Source organism: Arachis hypogaea, chromosome 18 (genome assembly GCF_003086295.3).
Source record: "Arachis hypogaea cultivar Tifrunner chromosome 18, arahy.Tifrunner.gnm2.J5K5, whole genome shotgun sequence".
NCBI classification, from domain to species: domain Eukaryota; kingdom Viridiplantae; phylum Streptophyta; class Magnoliopsida; order Fabales; family Fabaceae; genus Arachis; species Arachis hypogaea.
Genome location: NC_092053.1, coordinates 112,522,076 through 112,541,819, shown reverse-complemented (window position 1 = coordinate 112,541,819; position 19,744 = coordinate 112,522,076). Strand labels below are relative to the sequence as shown.

Below are 19,744 nucleotides of genomic sequence, written 5' to 3'. Positions count from 1 at the left end.
TAAAAAATCTTTTATAAAAGTTGTTGTAAAATAAATATTTTTAAAATGTGTCCTTAGGACACAAATTAACTAAATTATTTTTCAATTTAATGTGTTTGATTCATTCAATTGTATTAATTATAACTAATCAATTATGTAATTTTATTTGATTAGGATAAATATTTTATCATTTAATATTTTTTTGATTCATTAAATTACATTAACCATAACTTCAAATATTTAATTTAATTAGAGTAAATATCAAATCATTTTAAATTCTGTTAGATTCATTAAACAAAATTAATTATAACTAATTTATTATTTAATATGATCGAGAAAAATATTAAATTATTTAATAAATAATATATAAAGCAATGAAATAAATGAACTCAATTAATTCAAATTATTATCTTATTATTTTATATATCGCTTTTCTTCCTCTCTATTTTGTACTTCAAGTAAAATATTTGTGATTTTTTATTTTTGTTTTTTTATCTTAATTAATTTTACTAATATTTTTCTATGATTTTGTTTTATATTAATTTTTTTATTTATTTTGATTAATAATTCTTAAGGGTATTATTATTTTATTTAAAGATAATTTAAATTTTTTGTAATATTTTTATAAAAGTTGATTAATAGGTTTTTTTAAAAATATTTTTATTGAAATTTTTTAATAAGATCGTATTTTGATTTTTCTCTTTCCTCCTTTGTCTTAATTAATTATAGTAATCTTCTATTGCAATACATTTTTTATCTACTCCACACATTATCTTTTCTATCTTCTTTTACTTTTTTTAATTGCTCTTTTTATTTTATTTTTAATTGTTTATTTTACTTTTACTTCTCATATATAGATTTATTATAATTCATCACATGTTCTTTTTGAATTTAAGTGATTTTTTAGGTTATATTTTACCATTGATGCTTTTATTTTGTTTAGTGTATTTTTTAGTCTGTGTTTAATATAATAATCTGTAAATATCTATTCTATTATGTAAAAATTAAATTTCTGCACTTTATGATAAAACTGTCATAATATATTTCTGATGGTGTTTTTCGATTTATTTCTTTTAACTCATTAAATTTATTTTATTATAATAAATTAATTATATCAACTAATTGATTTGGTTAATTTTTTAAATATTATACAATTTATTATAATTTCTATCAATCAATTAATTGTAATTCAAATTGAATGATTATTTTGTTATGAAATTATTATTTCCTAATCTATTTATGGGCAATATATATATATATTAATTATAAACGTAAATTAAGCTATTTTACATTAAATGACTTATATAATGGTCATCTCATTTATTATCATAAATGCCGAATTAAATAAGTCATTATTACTTTTGATTTAGAACTAAATGAGAATAAAAGCATAGATACTATTTTATTTGATTTTTCGGGTTTAATGGGTGTGACACTGCACTCAAATATAAATAGTGACTTCCGAATTTTGGTCTCCAACACATCAAAGTCATCTCCGTAACTCTTTTTCCATAAAAAGAATTTCGATTCAACTTTATCAGAGATACAGAAGGTTTTCAAAGAACAAAGGAATAGTCTGAATTTGTACGAATTCTAAATGTTCAAACTTACGACATTATTTCAGACTTTCAGTTCATTATCGTTATGAGAATGACTCTAATCTATACGTGTCTAAGGACTAGAATAGATTAAATATTATTTAAGTAATTTATTTCTAATATTGGTATTTGATTAAATTAGTTTTAGAGAAATTTAAATTGTTGACTCAATTTATATATTACGACTATTCTTTTTTAATATATTATTTTTATATTTTTAATATAAAATTTCTTTTTTTTTCTAATTTTTAAGTTTATTTTCTTTCTCATTTTATATTTCAAATTAGTAATGTAATTATTAAGAAAAATGTATTTTAAAAAAAGAAAAAGAAATATTAAAATATCACTATTTAAAAAAAAGATACGTGAAAAAAAAGAAAACGAAAAATTAAAACATCACTATTAGAAAAAAATGTTAATATGCGTATGAATGGAGTCGGAATTGAGGAATATATAGATATAAAAAATAATCATATATATAAAATGAAATAATTTTATAACAAAAATAATTAATATATGTGATTTAGATGTTTTTAATAACCGGTAACATAGAGTTTAACAAAATATAATTCACTTATTTTTTTATTTATGTATATGTATAGAATTATTTATGTATATGTATATATATTAAGAAAAACTACCGTTATATATATATATATATATATATATATATAACAAAATTAATATATAAGGTTATGGAAAGTTCTATCCAAATTTGACAAGAACAAGACGACTTACATAGAAATGGTTCTCATGGATAGTAAGGTAAGTTGGTTATTTTCCATGATTCTTTCAAGTGATGTTAGGTTCATTTTATAAATATTTTTTCTTCATATATTTTAATGTTTTTAATAACCGGTAACATAGAGTTTAATAAAATATAATTCATATATTTTTTTATTTATATATATGTATAGAATTATTTATGTATATATATTAAGAAATATATATATATAATTATTTAACAAAATTAATATATAAAATTATGGAAAGTCTCATCCAAATTTGATAAGAATAAGACGACTTACATAGAAATGGTTCTCATGGATGATAATATAAGTTGATTATTTTTCATTATTCTTTCAAGTGATGCTAGGTCCAATTTATAAATATTTTTGGTTCATATTTTAAGTTTATTTGATAAGTAAACCCTTGCACGCGAATTCGAACAAAGACAGTGCGATTTTATAGATTTATAAGTGCTAATAGCCTTTATATTTAATTTGTTTTATAGTGTGATAATAACTAATATATTTATTGGTGAATTTAACTATTACTATATTATTTATGATCACATTCAGTATATATGTCTGATTTATTGAAAAAAGTAGATTATTAAAACCGATTAATAACTATTTTAAAGTTAATCCAATTAACACTAAATTAAAAAAAACAATACATAATATGTTACTTTTTTATTAATCAAATTATTATAATTCAAATTAATTTTAAAAATAATTTAAAATTATAATTTCAATCTTATCACGTGCATGGCACGGGTAATTATACTTGTAATATCTCTTAAATCAAATGTTACATATGTTTCTAGTACCTCTTAAACCGCTAGCTTGTTTTTTAGCCAAATTTAGTAGGTCATTTGTCACATGAGTAAACACGTGGAGTAACTTGTTAGAGTAGTTAGTAGCTGAGTTAGTTGTAAATATAGTTAGTTACGAGGCTAATTGTTGTTATATTAATAATTGTAACCAGCTGTAAAATAAGTGAAGAAAACCCTTATCAATAAAGAAGGAGTCTTTGAGACTGTGAGAGAACTTTTATTGCTCTCTGGTCACAATTCCCATCCTGTGAAGTTCTTCCATTATCTTTCTGAATGCTTGACCACTGCAACATGGTGCGGTGAGCGTGAAAGGAAGAAATTAGTGAGGAATTGAGCTTCAAAAAGGATGAATCGATAGAAACTTCGTTGAATTTCATTACTACAGTTTTTTCCCCTTTCTTTTCTGCTGAATTTTCCCTTCTCTTTTCTGAATCTTCTCTCATTCTTCGTCTACTTTCTTTCTGTTCTACTACTTTCTTCTCTTCCTTTGAGACTCAAACAATAGAGACTAATGAGATCTATATTGTCTGAACAAGATTCAAGATTCAGGTAACCATTTTCGATTAGCGAGTCTTGGGAAGAAGATTACGCAATTAATTGTGAATTCCAGCGTCAGTCACAAATGGCATCAGAGGTGAATCCAACAATCGATTTGCAAACGCTAACAAATCTTCTGAGTCAGCTAAATCAGATACAGTCGAATTCAAGTAGGAACCAGCAGAATCCAGCATTAGATCCGTCAAGTCCATATTTCTTGCATCCTGGAGATAGTTCAGGAACAACCCTAATTCCTATTGCATTAGAACACAACAATTATCAAGTTTGGGAAAGAGCAATGTGGAGAGCCTTGAGAGGAAAGAACAAGATTAGGTTCATAGATGGTTCACTTCAGGGACCAACACAAGAAGATCCACTGTTTGATACGTAGGAAAGATGCAACACATTCGTGGTTTCTTGGATCAACCACTCATTAAGTCTTAACATAGCTAAAAGTGTCATTTGGATCAACTCGGCGGAAGAACTATGGAGAGAACTGAAACAACGCTACTGCCAAGGAGACATGTACAAGATTGCTGAATTGGAAGAAGAGATGTATGCAAGCAAGCAGGGAGAACTATCTGTGACAGATTATTACACGCAATTGAAAACAATCTGGGAAGAATTAGAGAACTTTCGCCCTGTACCAAACTGTTCCAGATGCATTGATAGGTGTACTTGCGAGCTAAGTATCATGAGAAATTATAGAGAAGAATCCCAAGTGGTAAGGTTCTTGAGAGGATTAAGTGATCAATTCGCCACTATGAGATCACAACTCATGCTGATGAATCTCATGCCGAAGTTAGAATCTGTGTTTGCCTCCGTTTTGCAGCAAGAAAGACAAGTAAACATGCCTGAAACTCTGGATAGCAATGCACTGATGGTGAATGCAAGAAGTAGTAATGCGAATTTGAGAAGTGAGGTCAATAATGGAAATATGAGAGGCAGAGGCAGAGGCAGAGGGGGCAGAGGCAGAGGGGGAAGAGGTCAAAAATAGTGTACCTACTGTGGAAAGTTAGGCCACTTAATTGACGTATGTTACAAGAAGTATGGATATCCTCCCAATCTCAAGAACAATCAGAGCTCATTTAACAACATAGTTGCTGAAGATGATTATGAAGACAGCAACATGCAGGTGCAGTCCCAGAGAAAGATAGATGATAGGTCTGAGCCTTATTTTACTTTAGAGCAGAGGAAAGCATTGCTTGCTCTCCTGCAAAACTAAGAATCTCAGCCAAGGCATAGCATCAATCAAATCAGCACCACCACTCTCCCATCCAACAAAGGTATATCCTACATCATGTCACTTTTTGTTTTTAGCCCAAGGTCCTGGGTTATTGACTCAGGTACCACCAACCATGTAGCTTACTCACACAAATCCTTCCACAGAATTTATAAAATTAACCCTGTGATCATTAACATGCCTGATGGAACTAGAACAATTGCAACACTAGCAGGAAATGTCTTTTTTCATAACAATTTACAATTGTTTAATGTGTTTTACATTCTAACTTTTAAATTCAATTTGATATCGGTTTCAAAATTAACTCTGGATTCTGAATGTCAACTAATTTTTGATGAAAATGGTTGTGCAATCCAGGAAAAGAAAACATTAAAGACAGTTGGTGTAGCTGAACAGAGAAGTGGATTGTATGCATTTGAAAATTTTCAACCTGTTGCAGCTACATCAAATTCAGCATGCATCAATACACACACATCAAACTCATCATATCCTGACCATTCTGCATTGTGGCATCTTAGGTTAGGGCATTTGCCAAATCATAGAATAAAGGTGATGCAAAAGGCATACACTGATTTACAATTTTCTAGTTGTAATAAGCCATGTGACTCTTGTCACTATGCAAAGCAAAAAAGAAATTTCTTTGTACCAAGAATTACACAAAGTAAGAACAGATTTGATGTTGTGCATATTGACATTTGGGGTCCAATAAACACTGTATCAATTTCTGGTTTTAAATATTTCTTAACCATAGTAGAAGATAAAAGTAGATTCACTTGGATTTATTTCATGAAAGGAAAAAGTGAAGCTGCTGAATTAGTTAAAAGTTTTGTCAAATTAATTGAAACCCAATTTGGTATCACTATCAAGAAGATTGGAACGGACAATGGACCCGAATTCAAACTTAATGCTTTCTATTAGGGGTGTTCAAATCCAAACCGATCCAAATTAAATCGCTCATTCAATTCGATCCAAATCGAAAACCGATTAAAACCGCACTAATTCGGATTTGATTGGATTCTATTTTTTGCAAACCGCTGGATTGGATCGGATTTTGGATCTACTTTTCATAACCGATCCAATCCAATACAAACCGCACAAAGTGCTATAATATTATTATTTTATTATTATATTTACAATTATACTTATAACATGTTCAATTTGTTATACATTTTTCTATTATTCATGTATTATTATTATTTAATAAATATTTTATGTTCAAAATGTTATTTATTTATTTATTTTAACTAACCTATAATTTTATTTCTATTGTTATGTTATCTTTAACTTTTTAAGATATTGTTAAAACTCGTTATGTCATTGTTGATTATTTAAAATTTGATGTTGAGACTTGTTATATGTATTTAATTTTTTATTTAAAAAACCGCAAATCCAAACCGATCCAAACCGCTTGTAATCGGATCGGGTTTCCAAAAAGATTTCATCCAATCCAAACCGCACCGCACATAAATTAAGCGTTCGGATCGGATGACTTTTTTCCTTAAAACCGAACCAAACCACACTGCGAACACCCCTACTTTCTATGCACTAAAGGGAATCATACATCAAACATCATGCGTCGAGATGCCTCAACAAAATGGAATAGTTGAGAGGAAACATCAGCATATTCTAGAAATAACAAGAGCACTGATGTTTCACTCCAACTTGCCCAAAAAATTTTGGAATTACGCTGTGGCACATTCAGTTCACTTGATGAATAAAATTCCTAGCAGTATTTTAAAAAATGTCTCACCATATCAATTATTATATGATAAACAGCCGGATATTTCATATCTAAGAATCTTTGGATGTTTGGTGTATGCATCTACACTAGTGAATCATAGAAGCAAATTGGATAAGAGGGCTAAAAAGTGTGTCTATCTTGGTATAAAGGAATGAGTTAAAGGACATTTACTGTATGACCTTAGCAGTAGAGATATCTTCATTTCAAGGAACACCATTTTCTATGAATTCGTTTTACCTTTTACAATACAGGAAGCTGTACAAAATGAGAAAGTTGAGATTGAGACACACCCAGACTTTTGCATACATGATTTGCATACATTTGATGATCCCTTGTGCATTGAAATTCAACAATCACACACACAACCAGGATCACAACAACAAACTGCATCTAGGTCCCCATCCTTAGATCATGCACCATCAGCATCCTCTCATAATAATATTCCTATTCCATCACACACTCCCATTATACAACCTTTAAGAAGGTCCACTAGGGAGACAAGAAAACCAGCATACCTTGCTGATTTTCAATGCATGACTACTTCATCAGCTCTATTAGCTACACCAGATTTCAGCACAACTCATTCTTCACAATGTCTTCATGAAACTTTTTTTGAACATCAGTTTGACATTATTTATGATTTAAAACAAAATTTATTTGAACATTCCACCCTGCTATTGTTTGAATCCGCCATACCAGATTCAGCTTTACCACTCATTCCATTATGTCCATCCTCCATTGAATTTGTCAATCAAGCCACCTTTCAGCCAAAACACACTGAACCCAAATGCTATGCTGAAGCTGTCACTGATCCAAAATGGCAAGAAGCAATCAATGTGGAGTTAAATGCTCTAAAAGAAAATAAGACTTGGACTCTAACACCTCTTCCGGCTGGAAAAATGATTGTAGGCTGCAGATGGGTGTTTAAATTGAAACTCAATGCTGATGGAACGGTAGAACGCCACAAGGCCAGATTAGTAGCACAGGGCTTCACCCAGACGGTTGGGGTGGACTATCTTGAAACATTTAGCCCAATTGTGAAGATGACAACCCTTCGAATCCTACTTGCCATAGCAGCAGTTAAAGGCTGGTTCATGCATCAATTGGATGTCAACACAGCCTTCTTACATGGGGATCTTGTTGAAGAGGTCTATATGAAGCCTCCTCCTGGACTGTTCCTCTCTGACCCGGGACTGGTATGCAAGTTAGATCATTTCCTTTATGGTTTAAAACAAGCCAGCAGGCAGTGGAACACTAAGCTCACTTCCACTCTTCTCTCGATTAGTTACTGTCAGTCTCGAAGTGACTATAGCCTCTTTACCAAATCTACAAAATCTGGTTTCACAGTTGTACTAGTATATGTTGATGATCTAATTGTTTCAGGAGATGACATGGTAGAGATCAGCTTCATCAAACAGCATTTGCATCTTTTGTTTAAGATCAAAGACATTGGTGAACTCAAGTTCTTTCTTGGCTTGGAGGTGATTCGAAGCAAGAGGGGGATCATGGTGAATCAAAAGAAATACTGCCTCGATCTCTTGAAGGATTATAACCTACTAAATGCCAAGCCAGCAGCAATACCAATGGACTACACCATCAAATTGACCAAGAATTCAGGAAATCCGTTGCAGTCTAATACAGAGTATAGGAAACTGATTGGAAAACTGATCTATTTGACCAATACTAGGCTAGAAATTGGATATGCTGTTGGGAGACTAAGTCAATACCTGGATTGTCCCACAAACATACACTTTGAAGTAGCATTGAGAGTTTTGAAATACTTAAGAGGAACACCAACCAAAGGGCTGATGTTTGCAGCCGACACAGATTTAACACCCACTGGTTTTTCGGACAGCGATTGGGGAACTTGTTCAGATACAAGGAGATCAACCTCAGGCTACTGCTTTTTCATTGGCACTTCAATTGTGTCCTGGAAAAGTAAGAAACAAAGTACAGTCGCCAATTCTTCATGTGAGGCTGAATATAGAGCTCTAGCAATGGCTACACGGGAGGCACAGTGGATCACCTATGTACTGCAAAATCTGAGAATAAGGCTTGAAAGACCCATTGGAATATACTGTGATAGCCAATCTGCATTGCATATTGCCGCTAATCCCGTATTCCATGAGAGAACCAAACATATAGAGATGAATTGTCACATTGTGAGAGACAAATGACAAGAGCAAGTCACAAAGTTGCTACCCATCTCCACCCACAATCAAGTGGCAGACATATTGACAAAAGCACTGGCTCCTAACCAGTTTCAGCAATGTTTGAGCAAGCTGAGAATGATGGAGAGCATCGATTCTAGCTTGAGAGGGGGTGTCACATGAGTAAACACGTGGAGTAACTTGTTAGAGTAGTTAGTAGCTGAGTTAGTTGTAAATATAGTTAGTTAGGAGGCTAATTGTTGTTATATTAATAGTTGTAACCAGCTGTAAAATAAGTGAAGAAAACCCTTATCAATAAAGAAGGAGTCTTTGAGACTGTGAGAGAACTTTTATTGCTCTCTGATCACAATTCCCATCCTGTGAAGTTCTTTCATTATCTTCCTGAATGCTTCAAAACAATTATCTATACTAGATTTAGCTCCATATGTTATGCAACACCAAAATAAATATATATTTTTTATATAAGAATTCATTTAATAAAAAAATTTAGAAGTTAATGTAAAATTTATTTTCGTAAGTTATTTAGAAGTTGTATTTAATTAGCATTAGCTGTATTAACTAATTATTTACATGTATATGTCAAAAGTAACTATTTAAACTATTATTCATTTATTCGATACATCATAGTTTATTGCAAATTCAATATTGCAAAACTCATGTTGACGCCTTTAGAATTTCTTGATATCCTAAAGTCATCATAGTATTTTCTTATTAGGCCAATATTATTTTTTTTGGGTACAAGTTACACCAATATTAATATAAATATCATAACCGGTAACATAGACACCAAAAAAATATAACATGCAACACTTTTATATATGTTAGGCTCAACCGCTCGAAAATCAAGATCCGTCTGCTGGTGTTAAACCGAACTTTTATATATATATATAAAATTTGCACTGTTTATATTAAAGACTAATAAGAGATTAATTAATCATTGCTTTAACATTATTTTATGTCAATTTCTGCATAACTGAACTGCTGCATAAACTGTCCCGTGTCTCCTAAATTAAACATTAAAGGTGGCTGCTGCATCATTATTGTACTTATTTTTGGTAAAATTTATGGTTGTGAAGACGACATCTATCTTCTATACATGTAGAAGGATTTTTTCTTCTACACGCTAGTAAGGCCCTTATTTTAATTTAAAGAGTAGATATGACTTTTTTAAAAAAAGAATTTTGACCCAGAATTTATTGAGAGTGTCAAAAATTATTTATTGTTAAATTTAAAGAACTAATAACAATTAATTAATGATAACCAAATATTATTATTAGATTAAAAGCTTAATTATGTGTATAATTAGTTTGTTTATTGTACAAAAAATTATAAAGATAAAAAACAGGCCCAGTAACAAACTAATAAGGGCCAATAGTGTGCCGTTTTGGGAGCACAGGAACCTAGAGAGTTTATAGGAAATAATTTTTGAGGAGATGACACATTGACACCGTAACAGATATGTCACTCTGTAATGAACATATGGGTGCTACATCAGCACCTCTGTTTGCTCTTAGAGAACCAAATGAGCGGAGAGACGTATCTGTTTGTCTTATCGTCAGGAATGTATTTATAATTAAAATTTATAAGGAACTAATTTATTACGATTTTAAAAAGTCAGAACCTATTTGTATTTTTTCTTAAATTTAACCCTAAGTTTAAATATAAAATGAAAAGTTCTCCAAAACAAAAAATGTGTGTATAAATTTATACTTTTTTAGATATCATTTTGTTTTTTCAGTCCCAACTCATCAACGTTTGAAAACTCGAATCCATTAGTACTCAAATAAAGCAAAATACTCATCATATTGAGCAAGTTATAAAAAATAATCATCATATTGAGCAATGTTTTATTGATCGACATTTGATATATTTTTTCGATAAATGGTTTAAAGTTTAAACCTATAAAGGGCAATGTTTTTTTAAGATTAACAGGTTATATTATTTATAACATTTTATTTTAATACATATTATTATAGTGTGAAATGTTTATAGAGTAAAAATTGGTGAAAAAAGCAAAGCATTTTACTAATTTAAAATACATTAAAAATATCAAAACCCATAATTTATAAAATAAAATTTGGTGTGAGATAATTACCAATATGCCATTATTTGTAGAGCTTATTCTAAGATGTCAGTATTTTTAAATTTTTTATTTAGGTGTCTTTTGATCACGAGGACACTCGTTATTGTGTTTGGCTAGTTCACTCAGAGACACTAATGTAAAAAAAAATACCTCTAATTTGTGAAAATATTAACTGAGAACGTGAACAGAAAAAATATAAAGGTGTCAAATGCAAGGTGCCTTTCAGAAGAGTCATAAGTGCAGTAAAAATTTCTTACTCTGTAGTATATTTTCTTTGCTTTACCATATTTCATAATTGATTGTGTGAATGTAGAATTGATAGAGTACAAGAAGATCAAACAGATTCTGTTATTAAGTAATTTACTTCTCATGTACAGTTAGAGTTATGCCATGATGGACGGACACTGACACGGGATATCATACGACACAGGATACGTAAATACGTGAATTTTACAATCTTATAAGACACGGGGACACGTATACATATAAAATATAAAGTATTTTTAGATAAATCGTAATAATATTTTGGTATTTAGGTGTGTCTAAGCATGTCTGAAATTTTTTTTATTTTTTATTAAGACACGGTTGGATACAGCAGACACGCATATTGGATAAGTGTCGATAAGTGTCGTGTCCAAAATGTGTCCGACACACGAACACGGTAACTCAACGAAGTGACTGTGCTTCATAGGCTTCATAGAAATTAGACATCATATTCTGTTATTAAGTAATTTACTTCTCATGTACAGTTAGGGTTAGGTGCGATTAACATCTTTATATAGCTACCACTTATGTATACCAAACGGATTTTGAAAAAGGTTTAATTACTCTGCAGGTCCTTATAGTTTCACCGAATTTTCAATTAGGTCCCTATACTTTTTTTCTTTTCAATTGAATCCTTATACGTTAAATTTTTTTTCAATTAAGTCCCTACAATGACAATAATGTTTAAGATAACAGAATATTCTTAGTAAAAAACGAATATTTCCTTTTTTGAGATAAGGAACCTCGTTCAGCAAACTTCTATATTTTGAAAATTCCAAAAAGACCCTTTTCATTTCATCCCACCCACGCATCCCTAGCCCTAACCTCTTCACCGAGCTCTCTTCGGATCTGCCGCACGGTCCTGTCTCGCCGCGCCTCCACCTCTCGGCGTCCCTCTCGTGCCTCGTCCCTTGTATTCTGCTCGTTCTCTCGTGCCTAGTGTGCTCCACTGCTCGTATTCTGCTCGCCGCACCTCTGTCCCTCACTGCGTCGCGCCTACGTGCCTCCGTGCTTCCATGCCTCCCTCGCCGCGCCGCGCCTCAGTCCCTCGCGGCTGGTTTCTCTACCTGAAGTGCTGCTCGTCGTCCATGGTTCTGCCTCTACAACAGGTGATAATTTAATTTAGATTATTTCCAATTTTTTTTCTCACGATGGATTCTTTGATGTTGTTTATGTGAATTTTATTGTTAATTGGTTTATTTTGACGTTGTTTAAATGTTGAATTTGGTTTCTGAATATGAATATGAATTGTTTTTGTTCTTTCTTTCAATTTTCATTCAGCTACTTATGATGTTAGTGTTCAGAACACTTTAAGATATGCATATGTTTCAGTTTATGGTATCTCAAGATTGAATCTTTTGAGCTATGCTAGTTCATTCCAAATTTATGTGGCTCACTTGGCTGCAATATCAGAGAAGTTATATAGCCAAGCTCATGTTTGTCTACATAGGTAAGTGTATAACTTTCAATGTACATAGTATGTATTTTTTCTCAATGCATTCTTTCTTGTTGGTGCGTTTCTGGAATAGTTGTGGTTGCTGAAATTGCTATGCTTTTTGCATTTATTTTTGCCCCACTGATCATGTATTCTATGATGCATCTGTTATATGGGATTTGCCCTTTAACTTCATGTCCAACTGCTCAAGATGTCATAGCTTAAGAGTGTTCTTTTTACTAAGTTTGTAAATGACACCATTGTCCCAAACAGCTGCTGTGTATGTAAGAGTTGCAATAACACCAGTCATCCATTCACTTTCACAGGTGTGCATATAATCATTTGGTTAGTTGAGTTCTTTTCCCTTAATTTGAGTTCTCTGCACTATCTATAAAAGTGTTTATTCAAAATTTTGGAAACAAGTTGGTTCAACTTTCAAACCATAATTTGTCATTGTCATTTCTCATTCTAACCATAATTGCATTAACTATTTAAAGTAAGGAAGTGCATTAATTTCATTGCTGACATTTTCCTTGAGGACTTCCAGGTTCATATTGTTTCTATGAGCTATGTGTATAAACCATATATTATTCTAATTAACTAGTTAATTAGCATATCATCATTATTGACTGAAATGAAGTTTGACCATATATATGTGCCAGATCCTTCTTTGAGTACTATTCTCAAAGAGCAGGATCAACCATTTTCACCACTTTTTTAGTCTAGACATTGGTTTGATACCAGGTGTATATGGTGATGACCGAAGAACTCCCGAAGAGATGAATGGGCCTCACAAAGATGAATGGTTCAGAGGGTGGGAGGTTGCAGTACAAGAACTGATTTTTAGATTAACTGTATTACATTGAAACTATGTTTTCTATGATTTTCGTTATTAGATTTCAATTTTCAATAACACAAATTACATAACTTTGTGATTTTTTATGGTGTACCATGATATGATAAAGACACAAACTACATTCTATGAATCTACACAAATATAAAATATTACATGATCATAATGAATACTTGAATGATGGAAACTAAATTTTATATATACTTATTATTCCTATTTCTGTTTCATTTTATCCATTTCTTTTTTTTCTTTTTGTATGTTCTTAAGATAAGGTATTTGGAAAGTAAAAAAAAAAAAGAGAGAATGTATTTTTGGTAAAATTTGTATATAAATAAATAAAAGAATGATAGTGACAAAATAAAAGGGATTATAGGAATATCTTTCATTGAATATTTATAGTTTTATTGAATTTTCAATTAGGTCCCTATATTTTTATTTTTTTCAATTGGGTCCCTAAAGGTATACAAGTAATTTTACAATTCACTAACGTTTTTTTTTACGTTTAACGTTAATAGGGACTAAATTGAAAAAAAAAATAAAGTATAGGGACCAATTGAAAAGAAAAAAAGTATACGAATCTAATTGAAAATTTGGTGAAACTATAGGACCTACACATTAATTAAACCTTTGAAAAACTATCAAGTATACATTTTTCTTTCATTCAATTCTGTACCCATCACTCTTCATCAATCTTAATTCTGTTTTGCTACATCCTGTTCTTCATCATCATCACCTCGGTAACTTCTTCATGGTATCTAAAGTTGATTAAGATCCATAGCTGAGATAATCCCTCTTCCCACCACCACCAACAATAACAAGAATTTTCTTTCTTTTCCTATACTTGACAAACTTGAAAAGAACACTTTTCGAACCTGGAAGCAATTGGCACTGCACACCATTGGGGCAAACCGTCTTGAAGACCATCTTCAACAAAGCAAGATTCCTCCACAATTCTCCACTGATGCGGAAAGAGAAGTTAGGATTGAATCTGAAAAATACGAGGAGTGGAAAGCATATGATCATTAAATAATGATATGGTTGCTAACTTCTATGAATTCTTCGTTCAAAAATAAAATGCTGGATTGCAAGTTTGCTTAGGAAGTTTGGGAGAAGATTCATGATCATTTTGCAAAAGTATCAAAGATCCAAAGCACTCAATTATGAGTATAACTCAAATCAATCAAGAAAGGAGGATCTTCAGTGCAAGAATATCTCCCCAAGATTCAAAAGATTGTTAATGCATTATCTTCAATTGGGTATACTATTTCCTTAGATGATCATATTGATGTAATTACTCAAGGCTTGAATGAGGAATATGCACTATTTCTCTCATTTGTAATGGAAAAATCTGACTCCATCACATTGGTTGAGGTTGAATCTCTCCTTCTTAGGCATGAGGATATGTTAGAGCATTTCAAGAAAGTTGAGCAAGGTTTGATTCAATCTAATTTCACTCAAGCACTCTATAATGATAATAGGAATTCTGGCCGTGGATTTTCTGGAAGGAGAGGACGAAGCACTGGTCGTGGCTATGGCAGAGGGGGAAGATTTCAAAACTCACCCTCTTCAAGAATTTCATGCCAAATGTATGGAAAGCCTGGTCATTCTGCAATTAGTTGTTTCCATCGATTCAATCAGTAAATTCAGCAACAACCTTTTGTGTCTCTCTCTAGTACACTTTCTCAGAACTCTCCATCTCCACCTCTTTCAACATACCATAATCCACAAGCATACTTTACTTCTACAACAAATTTGAGAGAGAGTTCCTGGTTTCCTGACACAGAAAGCTCACATCACATCACATCAGATCAACACAATCTTCTTACAGCTTCCGAATTCATAGGTTCAGATCATGTTCTGTTAAGTAATGGCACAGGTACACATATAGCTCATGTTGGTCATACATATCTTATTTCTCTTGACAGCATGCACCTGAGATGAATCAAAACTTAATAAGTGTCAAAAAATTTGCTCAGGACAATGATTGTTATTTTCAATTTCATGCTAATAAATGCTTTGTGGTTTCTCAGGCAACTCAAGAAATTCTCCTTCAAAGAGCACCTAAAAATGGGATCAATGAATTTGAAAGAGTTACTATTGATTCATCAAATAATTTAGATTCTGATTCTTACATATCACAACTTCATTGTCTTCTAATAACACATTTAACTCTATTGTACCAAGAACCCTCACTGCACAATTTTCTTCTTCTTTGTGGCATAATAGATTAGGATATGCCTCTTCTAATGTTGTGAGGAAGGTTCTTTCTTCTTGTAATCTGCCATTTTTGAATTCTTCAATAAATAAAGTTTTTGAATTTTGTTGTATGGGAAAGATGCATACTCTACCATTCACACTTGATCCTTTTCATTTTCATCAACATCTTGAAATGGTGTATGCAGATGTTTAGGGACCTACCCCAAATCTGTCTTATCATGCATTTAGGTATTATGTTTCATTCTTAGATGTATTTACTAGGTACACTTCGATTTTCTTGCTTGAAATCAAATTTCAAGTGCTACAAGCTTTTATGCAATATAAAAATCAGATTGAGAACTACACTGGTTTTAAAATCAAATCTCTTCATTCAGATCATGGAAGAGCATTTTTGTCACATTTTTTCTATATTTCTTGCTAATTAGGGTATCTCTCGTAGGTTTTTATGTTCTTACACTCACCAACAAAATGGTAGAGTGGAAAGGAAGCACAGATACATAGTTGAAGTAGCATTATGCATGTTAGCAAAATCATCTATCTTAGTTGAAAGGAACCCAAATGGATCTGTTATTATCTATAAAACAAGATTAGTTGCAATGGAAAATCATCAAACTGAAGGGTTAGATTACAGTGAAGTATTCAGCCTTGTTATAAAGCCAGCAACAATTAAAGTTGTTCTTACAATTGTTCTATCTTTCAAGTGGAATATCTATCAAGATGACTTTAATAATGCATTTTTAAATTATAAGCTTGATGAAATTTTTTATATGAGACAACCACCTGAGTTTACAAATGGTAATACCTCTCAAGTTTGCAAATTACAAAAGGCTATATATGGTTTAAAACAAGCTTCCAAGGCCTGGTACATTACTTTCTCTGCAACATTAGCTAAATTTGGATTCTCAAGCACAAGGTCAGATCCTTCCTTGTTTCAAAAGAGAACTTTTACTTATGTCATTTTTATTTTAGTCTATGTAGATAATATATTGGTTACAGGCAATAATTCAGATGTAATTATTGAACTAATGCACAATTGAATAACATGTTTTCCTTAAAAAGTCTAGCTACATTTAATTATTTTCTAGGAATAGAAGCTTCAAAATTACCCTTTGGTGCATATCATCTTTGTCAAACTAAGTACATTAGAGATTTACTATACAGAGCAGGCATGACTGATGCTAAATCTGTACCAACTCCAATGCTGTCCTTTGAAAAACTATCCAAACATGGCTCTGAGTCCTACCCAGATCCTTCTCATTATAGGTCTATTATTGGTGCCTTGTAATATTGTACCCTAACAAGGCCTGAATTGTCTTTCTCTGTTAACAAAGTTAGTCAATTCATGCAAAATCCATTGATAACTCACTGGAAATCAGTGAAAAGAATATTAAGATATCTGGCTAGTTCAATAGATCATGGTTTATTGTTTCATCCATCAACTAATTTTCAAATTTTTAGTTTTGCTGATGCAGATTGGGCTTCTGACATTTATAATCGAAGATCTACATCTGGTTATTGTGTCTTTCTTGGGAGAAATCTGTTAGCGTGGTCAAGTCGAAAGCAACATGTTGTAAGTAGGTCGAGTGTTGAATAAGAGTTTCGAAGTCTGGCAGCAGCAACCACTGATCTTATCTGGTTACAAAATCTTCTTTTTGAACTTGGTTTCAAGCATTCTAGCACACCAACTCTTTATTGTGATAATGCAAGTGCTATGAAAATGTCAGCTAATCTAATTCAGCACTCGAACCAAGCATTTTGAGCTTAATATTCATTTTGTGAAAGACTTAGTTATTTAACATAAGCTGTATATTATTCACATTCCAGGAGTGGACCAAATTGCAGATATCTACACTAAGCCATTGTTCTCAACAGCCTTTGACAAATTCAGAAGCAAGCTCAAAGTCACTTTAAGAGTTCCTTGAGCTTGAGGGGGAATGATAGAGTATAAGAAGATCAAGAATCTGTTATCCTAACAGATTCTGTTATTAAGTAATTTACTTCTCATGTACAGTTAGGGTTAGGAGTGATTAAATCTATATATAGCTACCACTTCTGTGTACCAAACGAATTTTGAAAAACTATTAAGTATACATTTTTCTTTCATTCAATTCTGTACCCATCACTCTTCATCAATCTTAATTCTGTTATGCTACATCCTGTTCTTCATCATCATCACTTCAGTAACTTATTTGAGAATTCTATTTAAATTTGTTGGGTATGTATTTAGTTGGTATTAGTATTTTTTGCCATAATAATATTATAGAAATATAAATCTTTAAAAGCTACACGGATTTTATCCTGACATTATAGATTATGGCACAAAAGATTTATATAATCAAATTACTTTTATAAAAAGGTTGTAGTGGACAAAAGTCGCACTGGATAAGAAAATCAAAGTCTCTATAGATAAAAAAAATCAAATAATAAAGGCTAATTAGTTTGACTGTTTTCTTTTTAATTTTTGATGAAAATGATAATAAGACATGAAAATATGATTAATTAAATATTTTAAAAATATTTTCAACGAAAATATTATCATAACAACTGAACAAGGTTAAAAACACTATTTTTATATTTCCAGTCATTTCAATTTTAACTTTTGAAAATATTTTCATCCAAACACAGTTTTTAGTTTTGGGATAAATGTTCGAATCTCTCCTATTCTTTTTTATACATTTTTTCACAGTCACGTTCACCTCTTTACCTAGTGTACTTCCACGCTAGTTCTTTTTCTCCCTTTTCTACTAGTTCTCAAGGCCAACTCCTCCCTTCTCTGCATGTTTTGTTGTTAGAGCATTCATTCTCTACATCCAGCTTATATAGACATCTCTTTGAAGAGGTGAAGTTTTTTTCATTTTTCTTTATTTTATTTGACCCTTTTGTTTTTCTTTTTTTTTTGCTTTATTTTATATTTTTAGGTTATATAAACAAAATAAGGAAAAAAAGTGAAGCTTTAGTCAGAATTGAATATGTATTGTTGAATTTTTTTATTTTTAACATTTATTTTTTTAGAGACAAAACTATTTTGTTTAAAGAAAAATTGTTATGGAGATAATTTTTTAAACTAACAATCAGTTACAAAACTATCAATAGTAAAAATTAAAAGAATAAATGAAAACTTAAAAAATATTGATAAGAAAGTTGATTTTTTCTTTTAAAATTTTACTTTTAACTTTTATATTTATTTATTATTTTATTAAAAATTATTTGTTACAAAAATATGTTTTGCATCAACAAATTTTAATATTAATTAATTGAGTCATTTGGTGTAAATCTAAAAAATCAATAATAAAATAAGTAGAATAAAATTAACTTTGGCTGCAAATTTTATTATTTTTTTCAATTGATGTTTATTATTATTATTATTAAATAATATGCCATAAAAAATATAAAACCAACCACATATATATAAGAGATACAAAATTTTTTTAAATAACATAATAAGTTAGTAATTTATTTCATATTAATAGACTATACTTATTGAATATTTAGATTATTTTTTTCAATTTGTATAATTATCCTAAGTTAATATTTAATATATAAAATATATCTAATCAATGCGTATATGAATATTATATTATAATTTTTAAGTGTAACTTGAATAATTGAGGTTAGCTTTTAAAGCCCTAAACATACATCATTAAGCAGATATATGTGTATGAAAAATAAATACAACTATATACCCAAATAGATTGTGGAGTAAATGGTCCTTAAAAGATTATTTATTTTTTAAATTGGTCCTTAAAAGATTTTTTTTAATCAAATTCGTTCTTTAAAGATTTTAAATTAGCTATATTAGTCCTTCCGTCACTTTGTTTGTTGATGGAGTCGAAATTTACTAATGTATGTGACACATTAAGTGACACTCCAACACACACTTAGGAGTCTTAATTGACTATTAACATAATAAGTTTATGAAATTAGATCAAATCAAAATCTAATTGTGGAGAGAATTTGAGGAATTGGAATCCCTCAATTTGGAGTTGATTTTATCTAATTTCATAAACTAATCATGTTAATAGTCAATTAAGACTTTTAGGTGTGTATTTGAGTGTCACTTAAAGT

The 19,744-nt window shown here is 30.8% G+C and overlaps 1 long non-coding RNA gene across 1 annotated transcript; it reads left to right on the top strand.

Annotated features, from left to right (window-relative positions):
* Window positions 1-11,920: 11,920 nt before the first annotated feature.
* Window positions 11,921-13,628, top strand: LOC112772334 (uncharacterized). Its single transcript, XR_003187467.3, has 3 exons — window positions 11,921-12,283; window positions 12,883-12,935; window positions 13,354-13,628. It is a non-coding gene; the product is annotated as an uncharacterized lncRNA (long non-coding RNA).
* The last annotated feature ends 6,116 nt before the right edge of the window (window positions 13,629-19,744 follow it).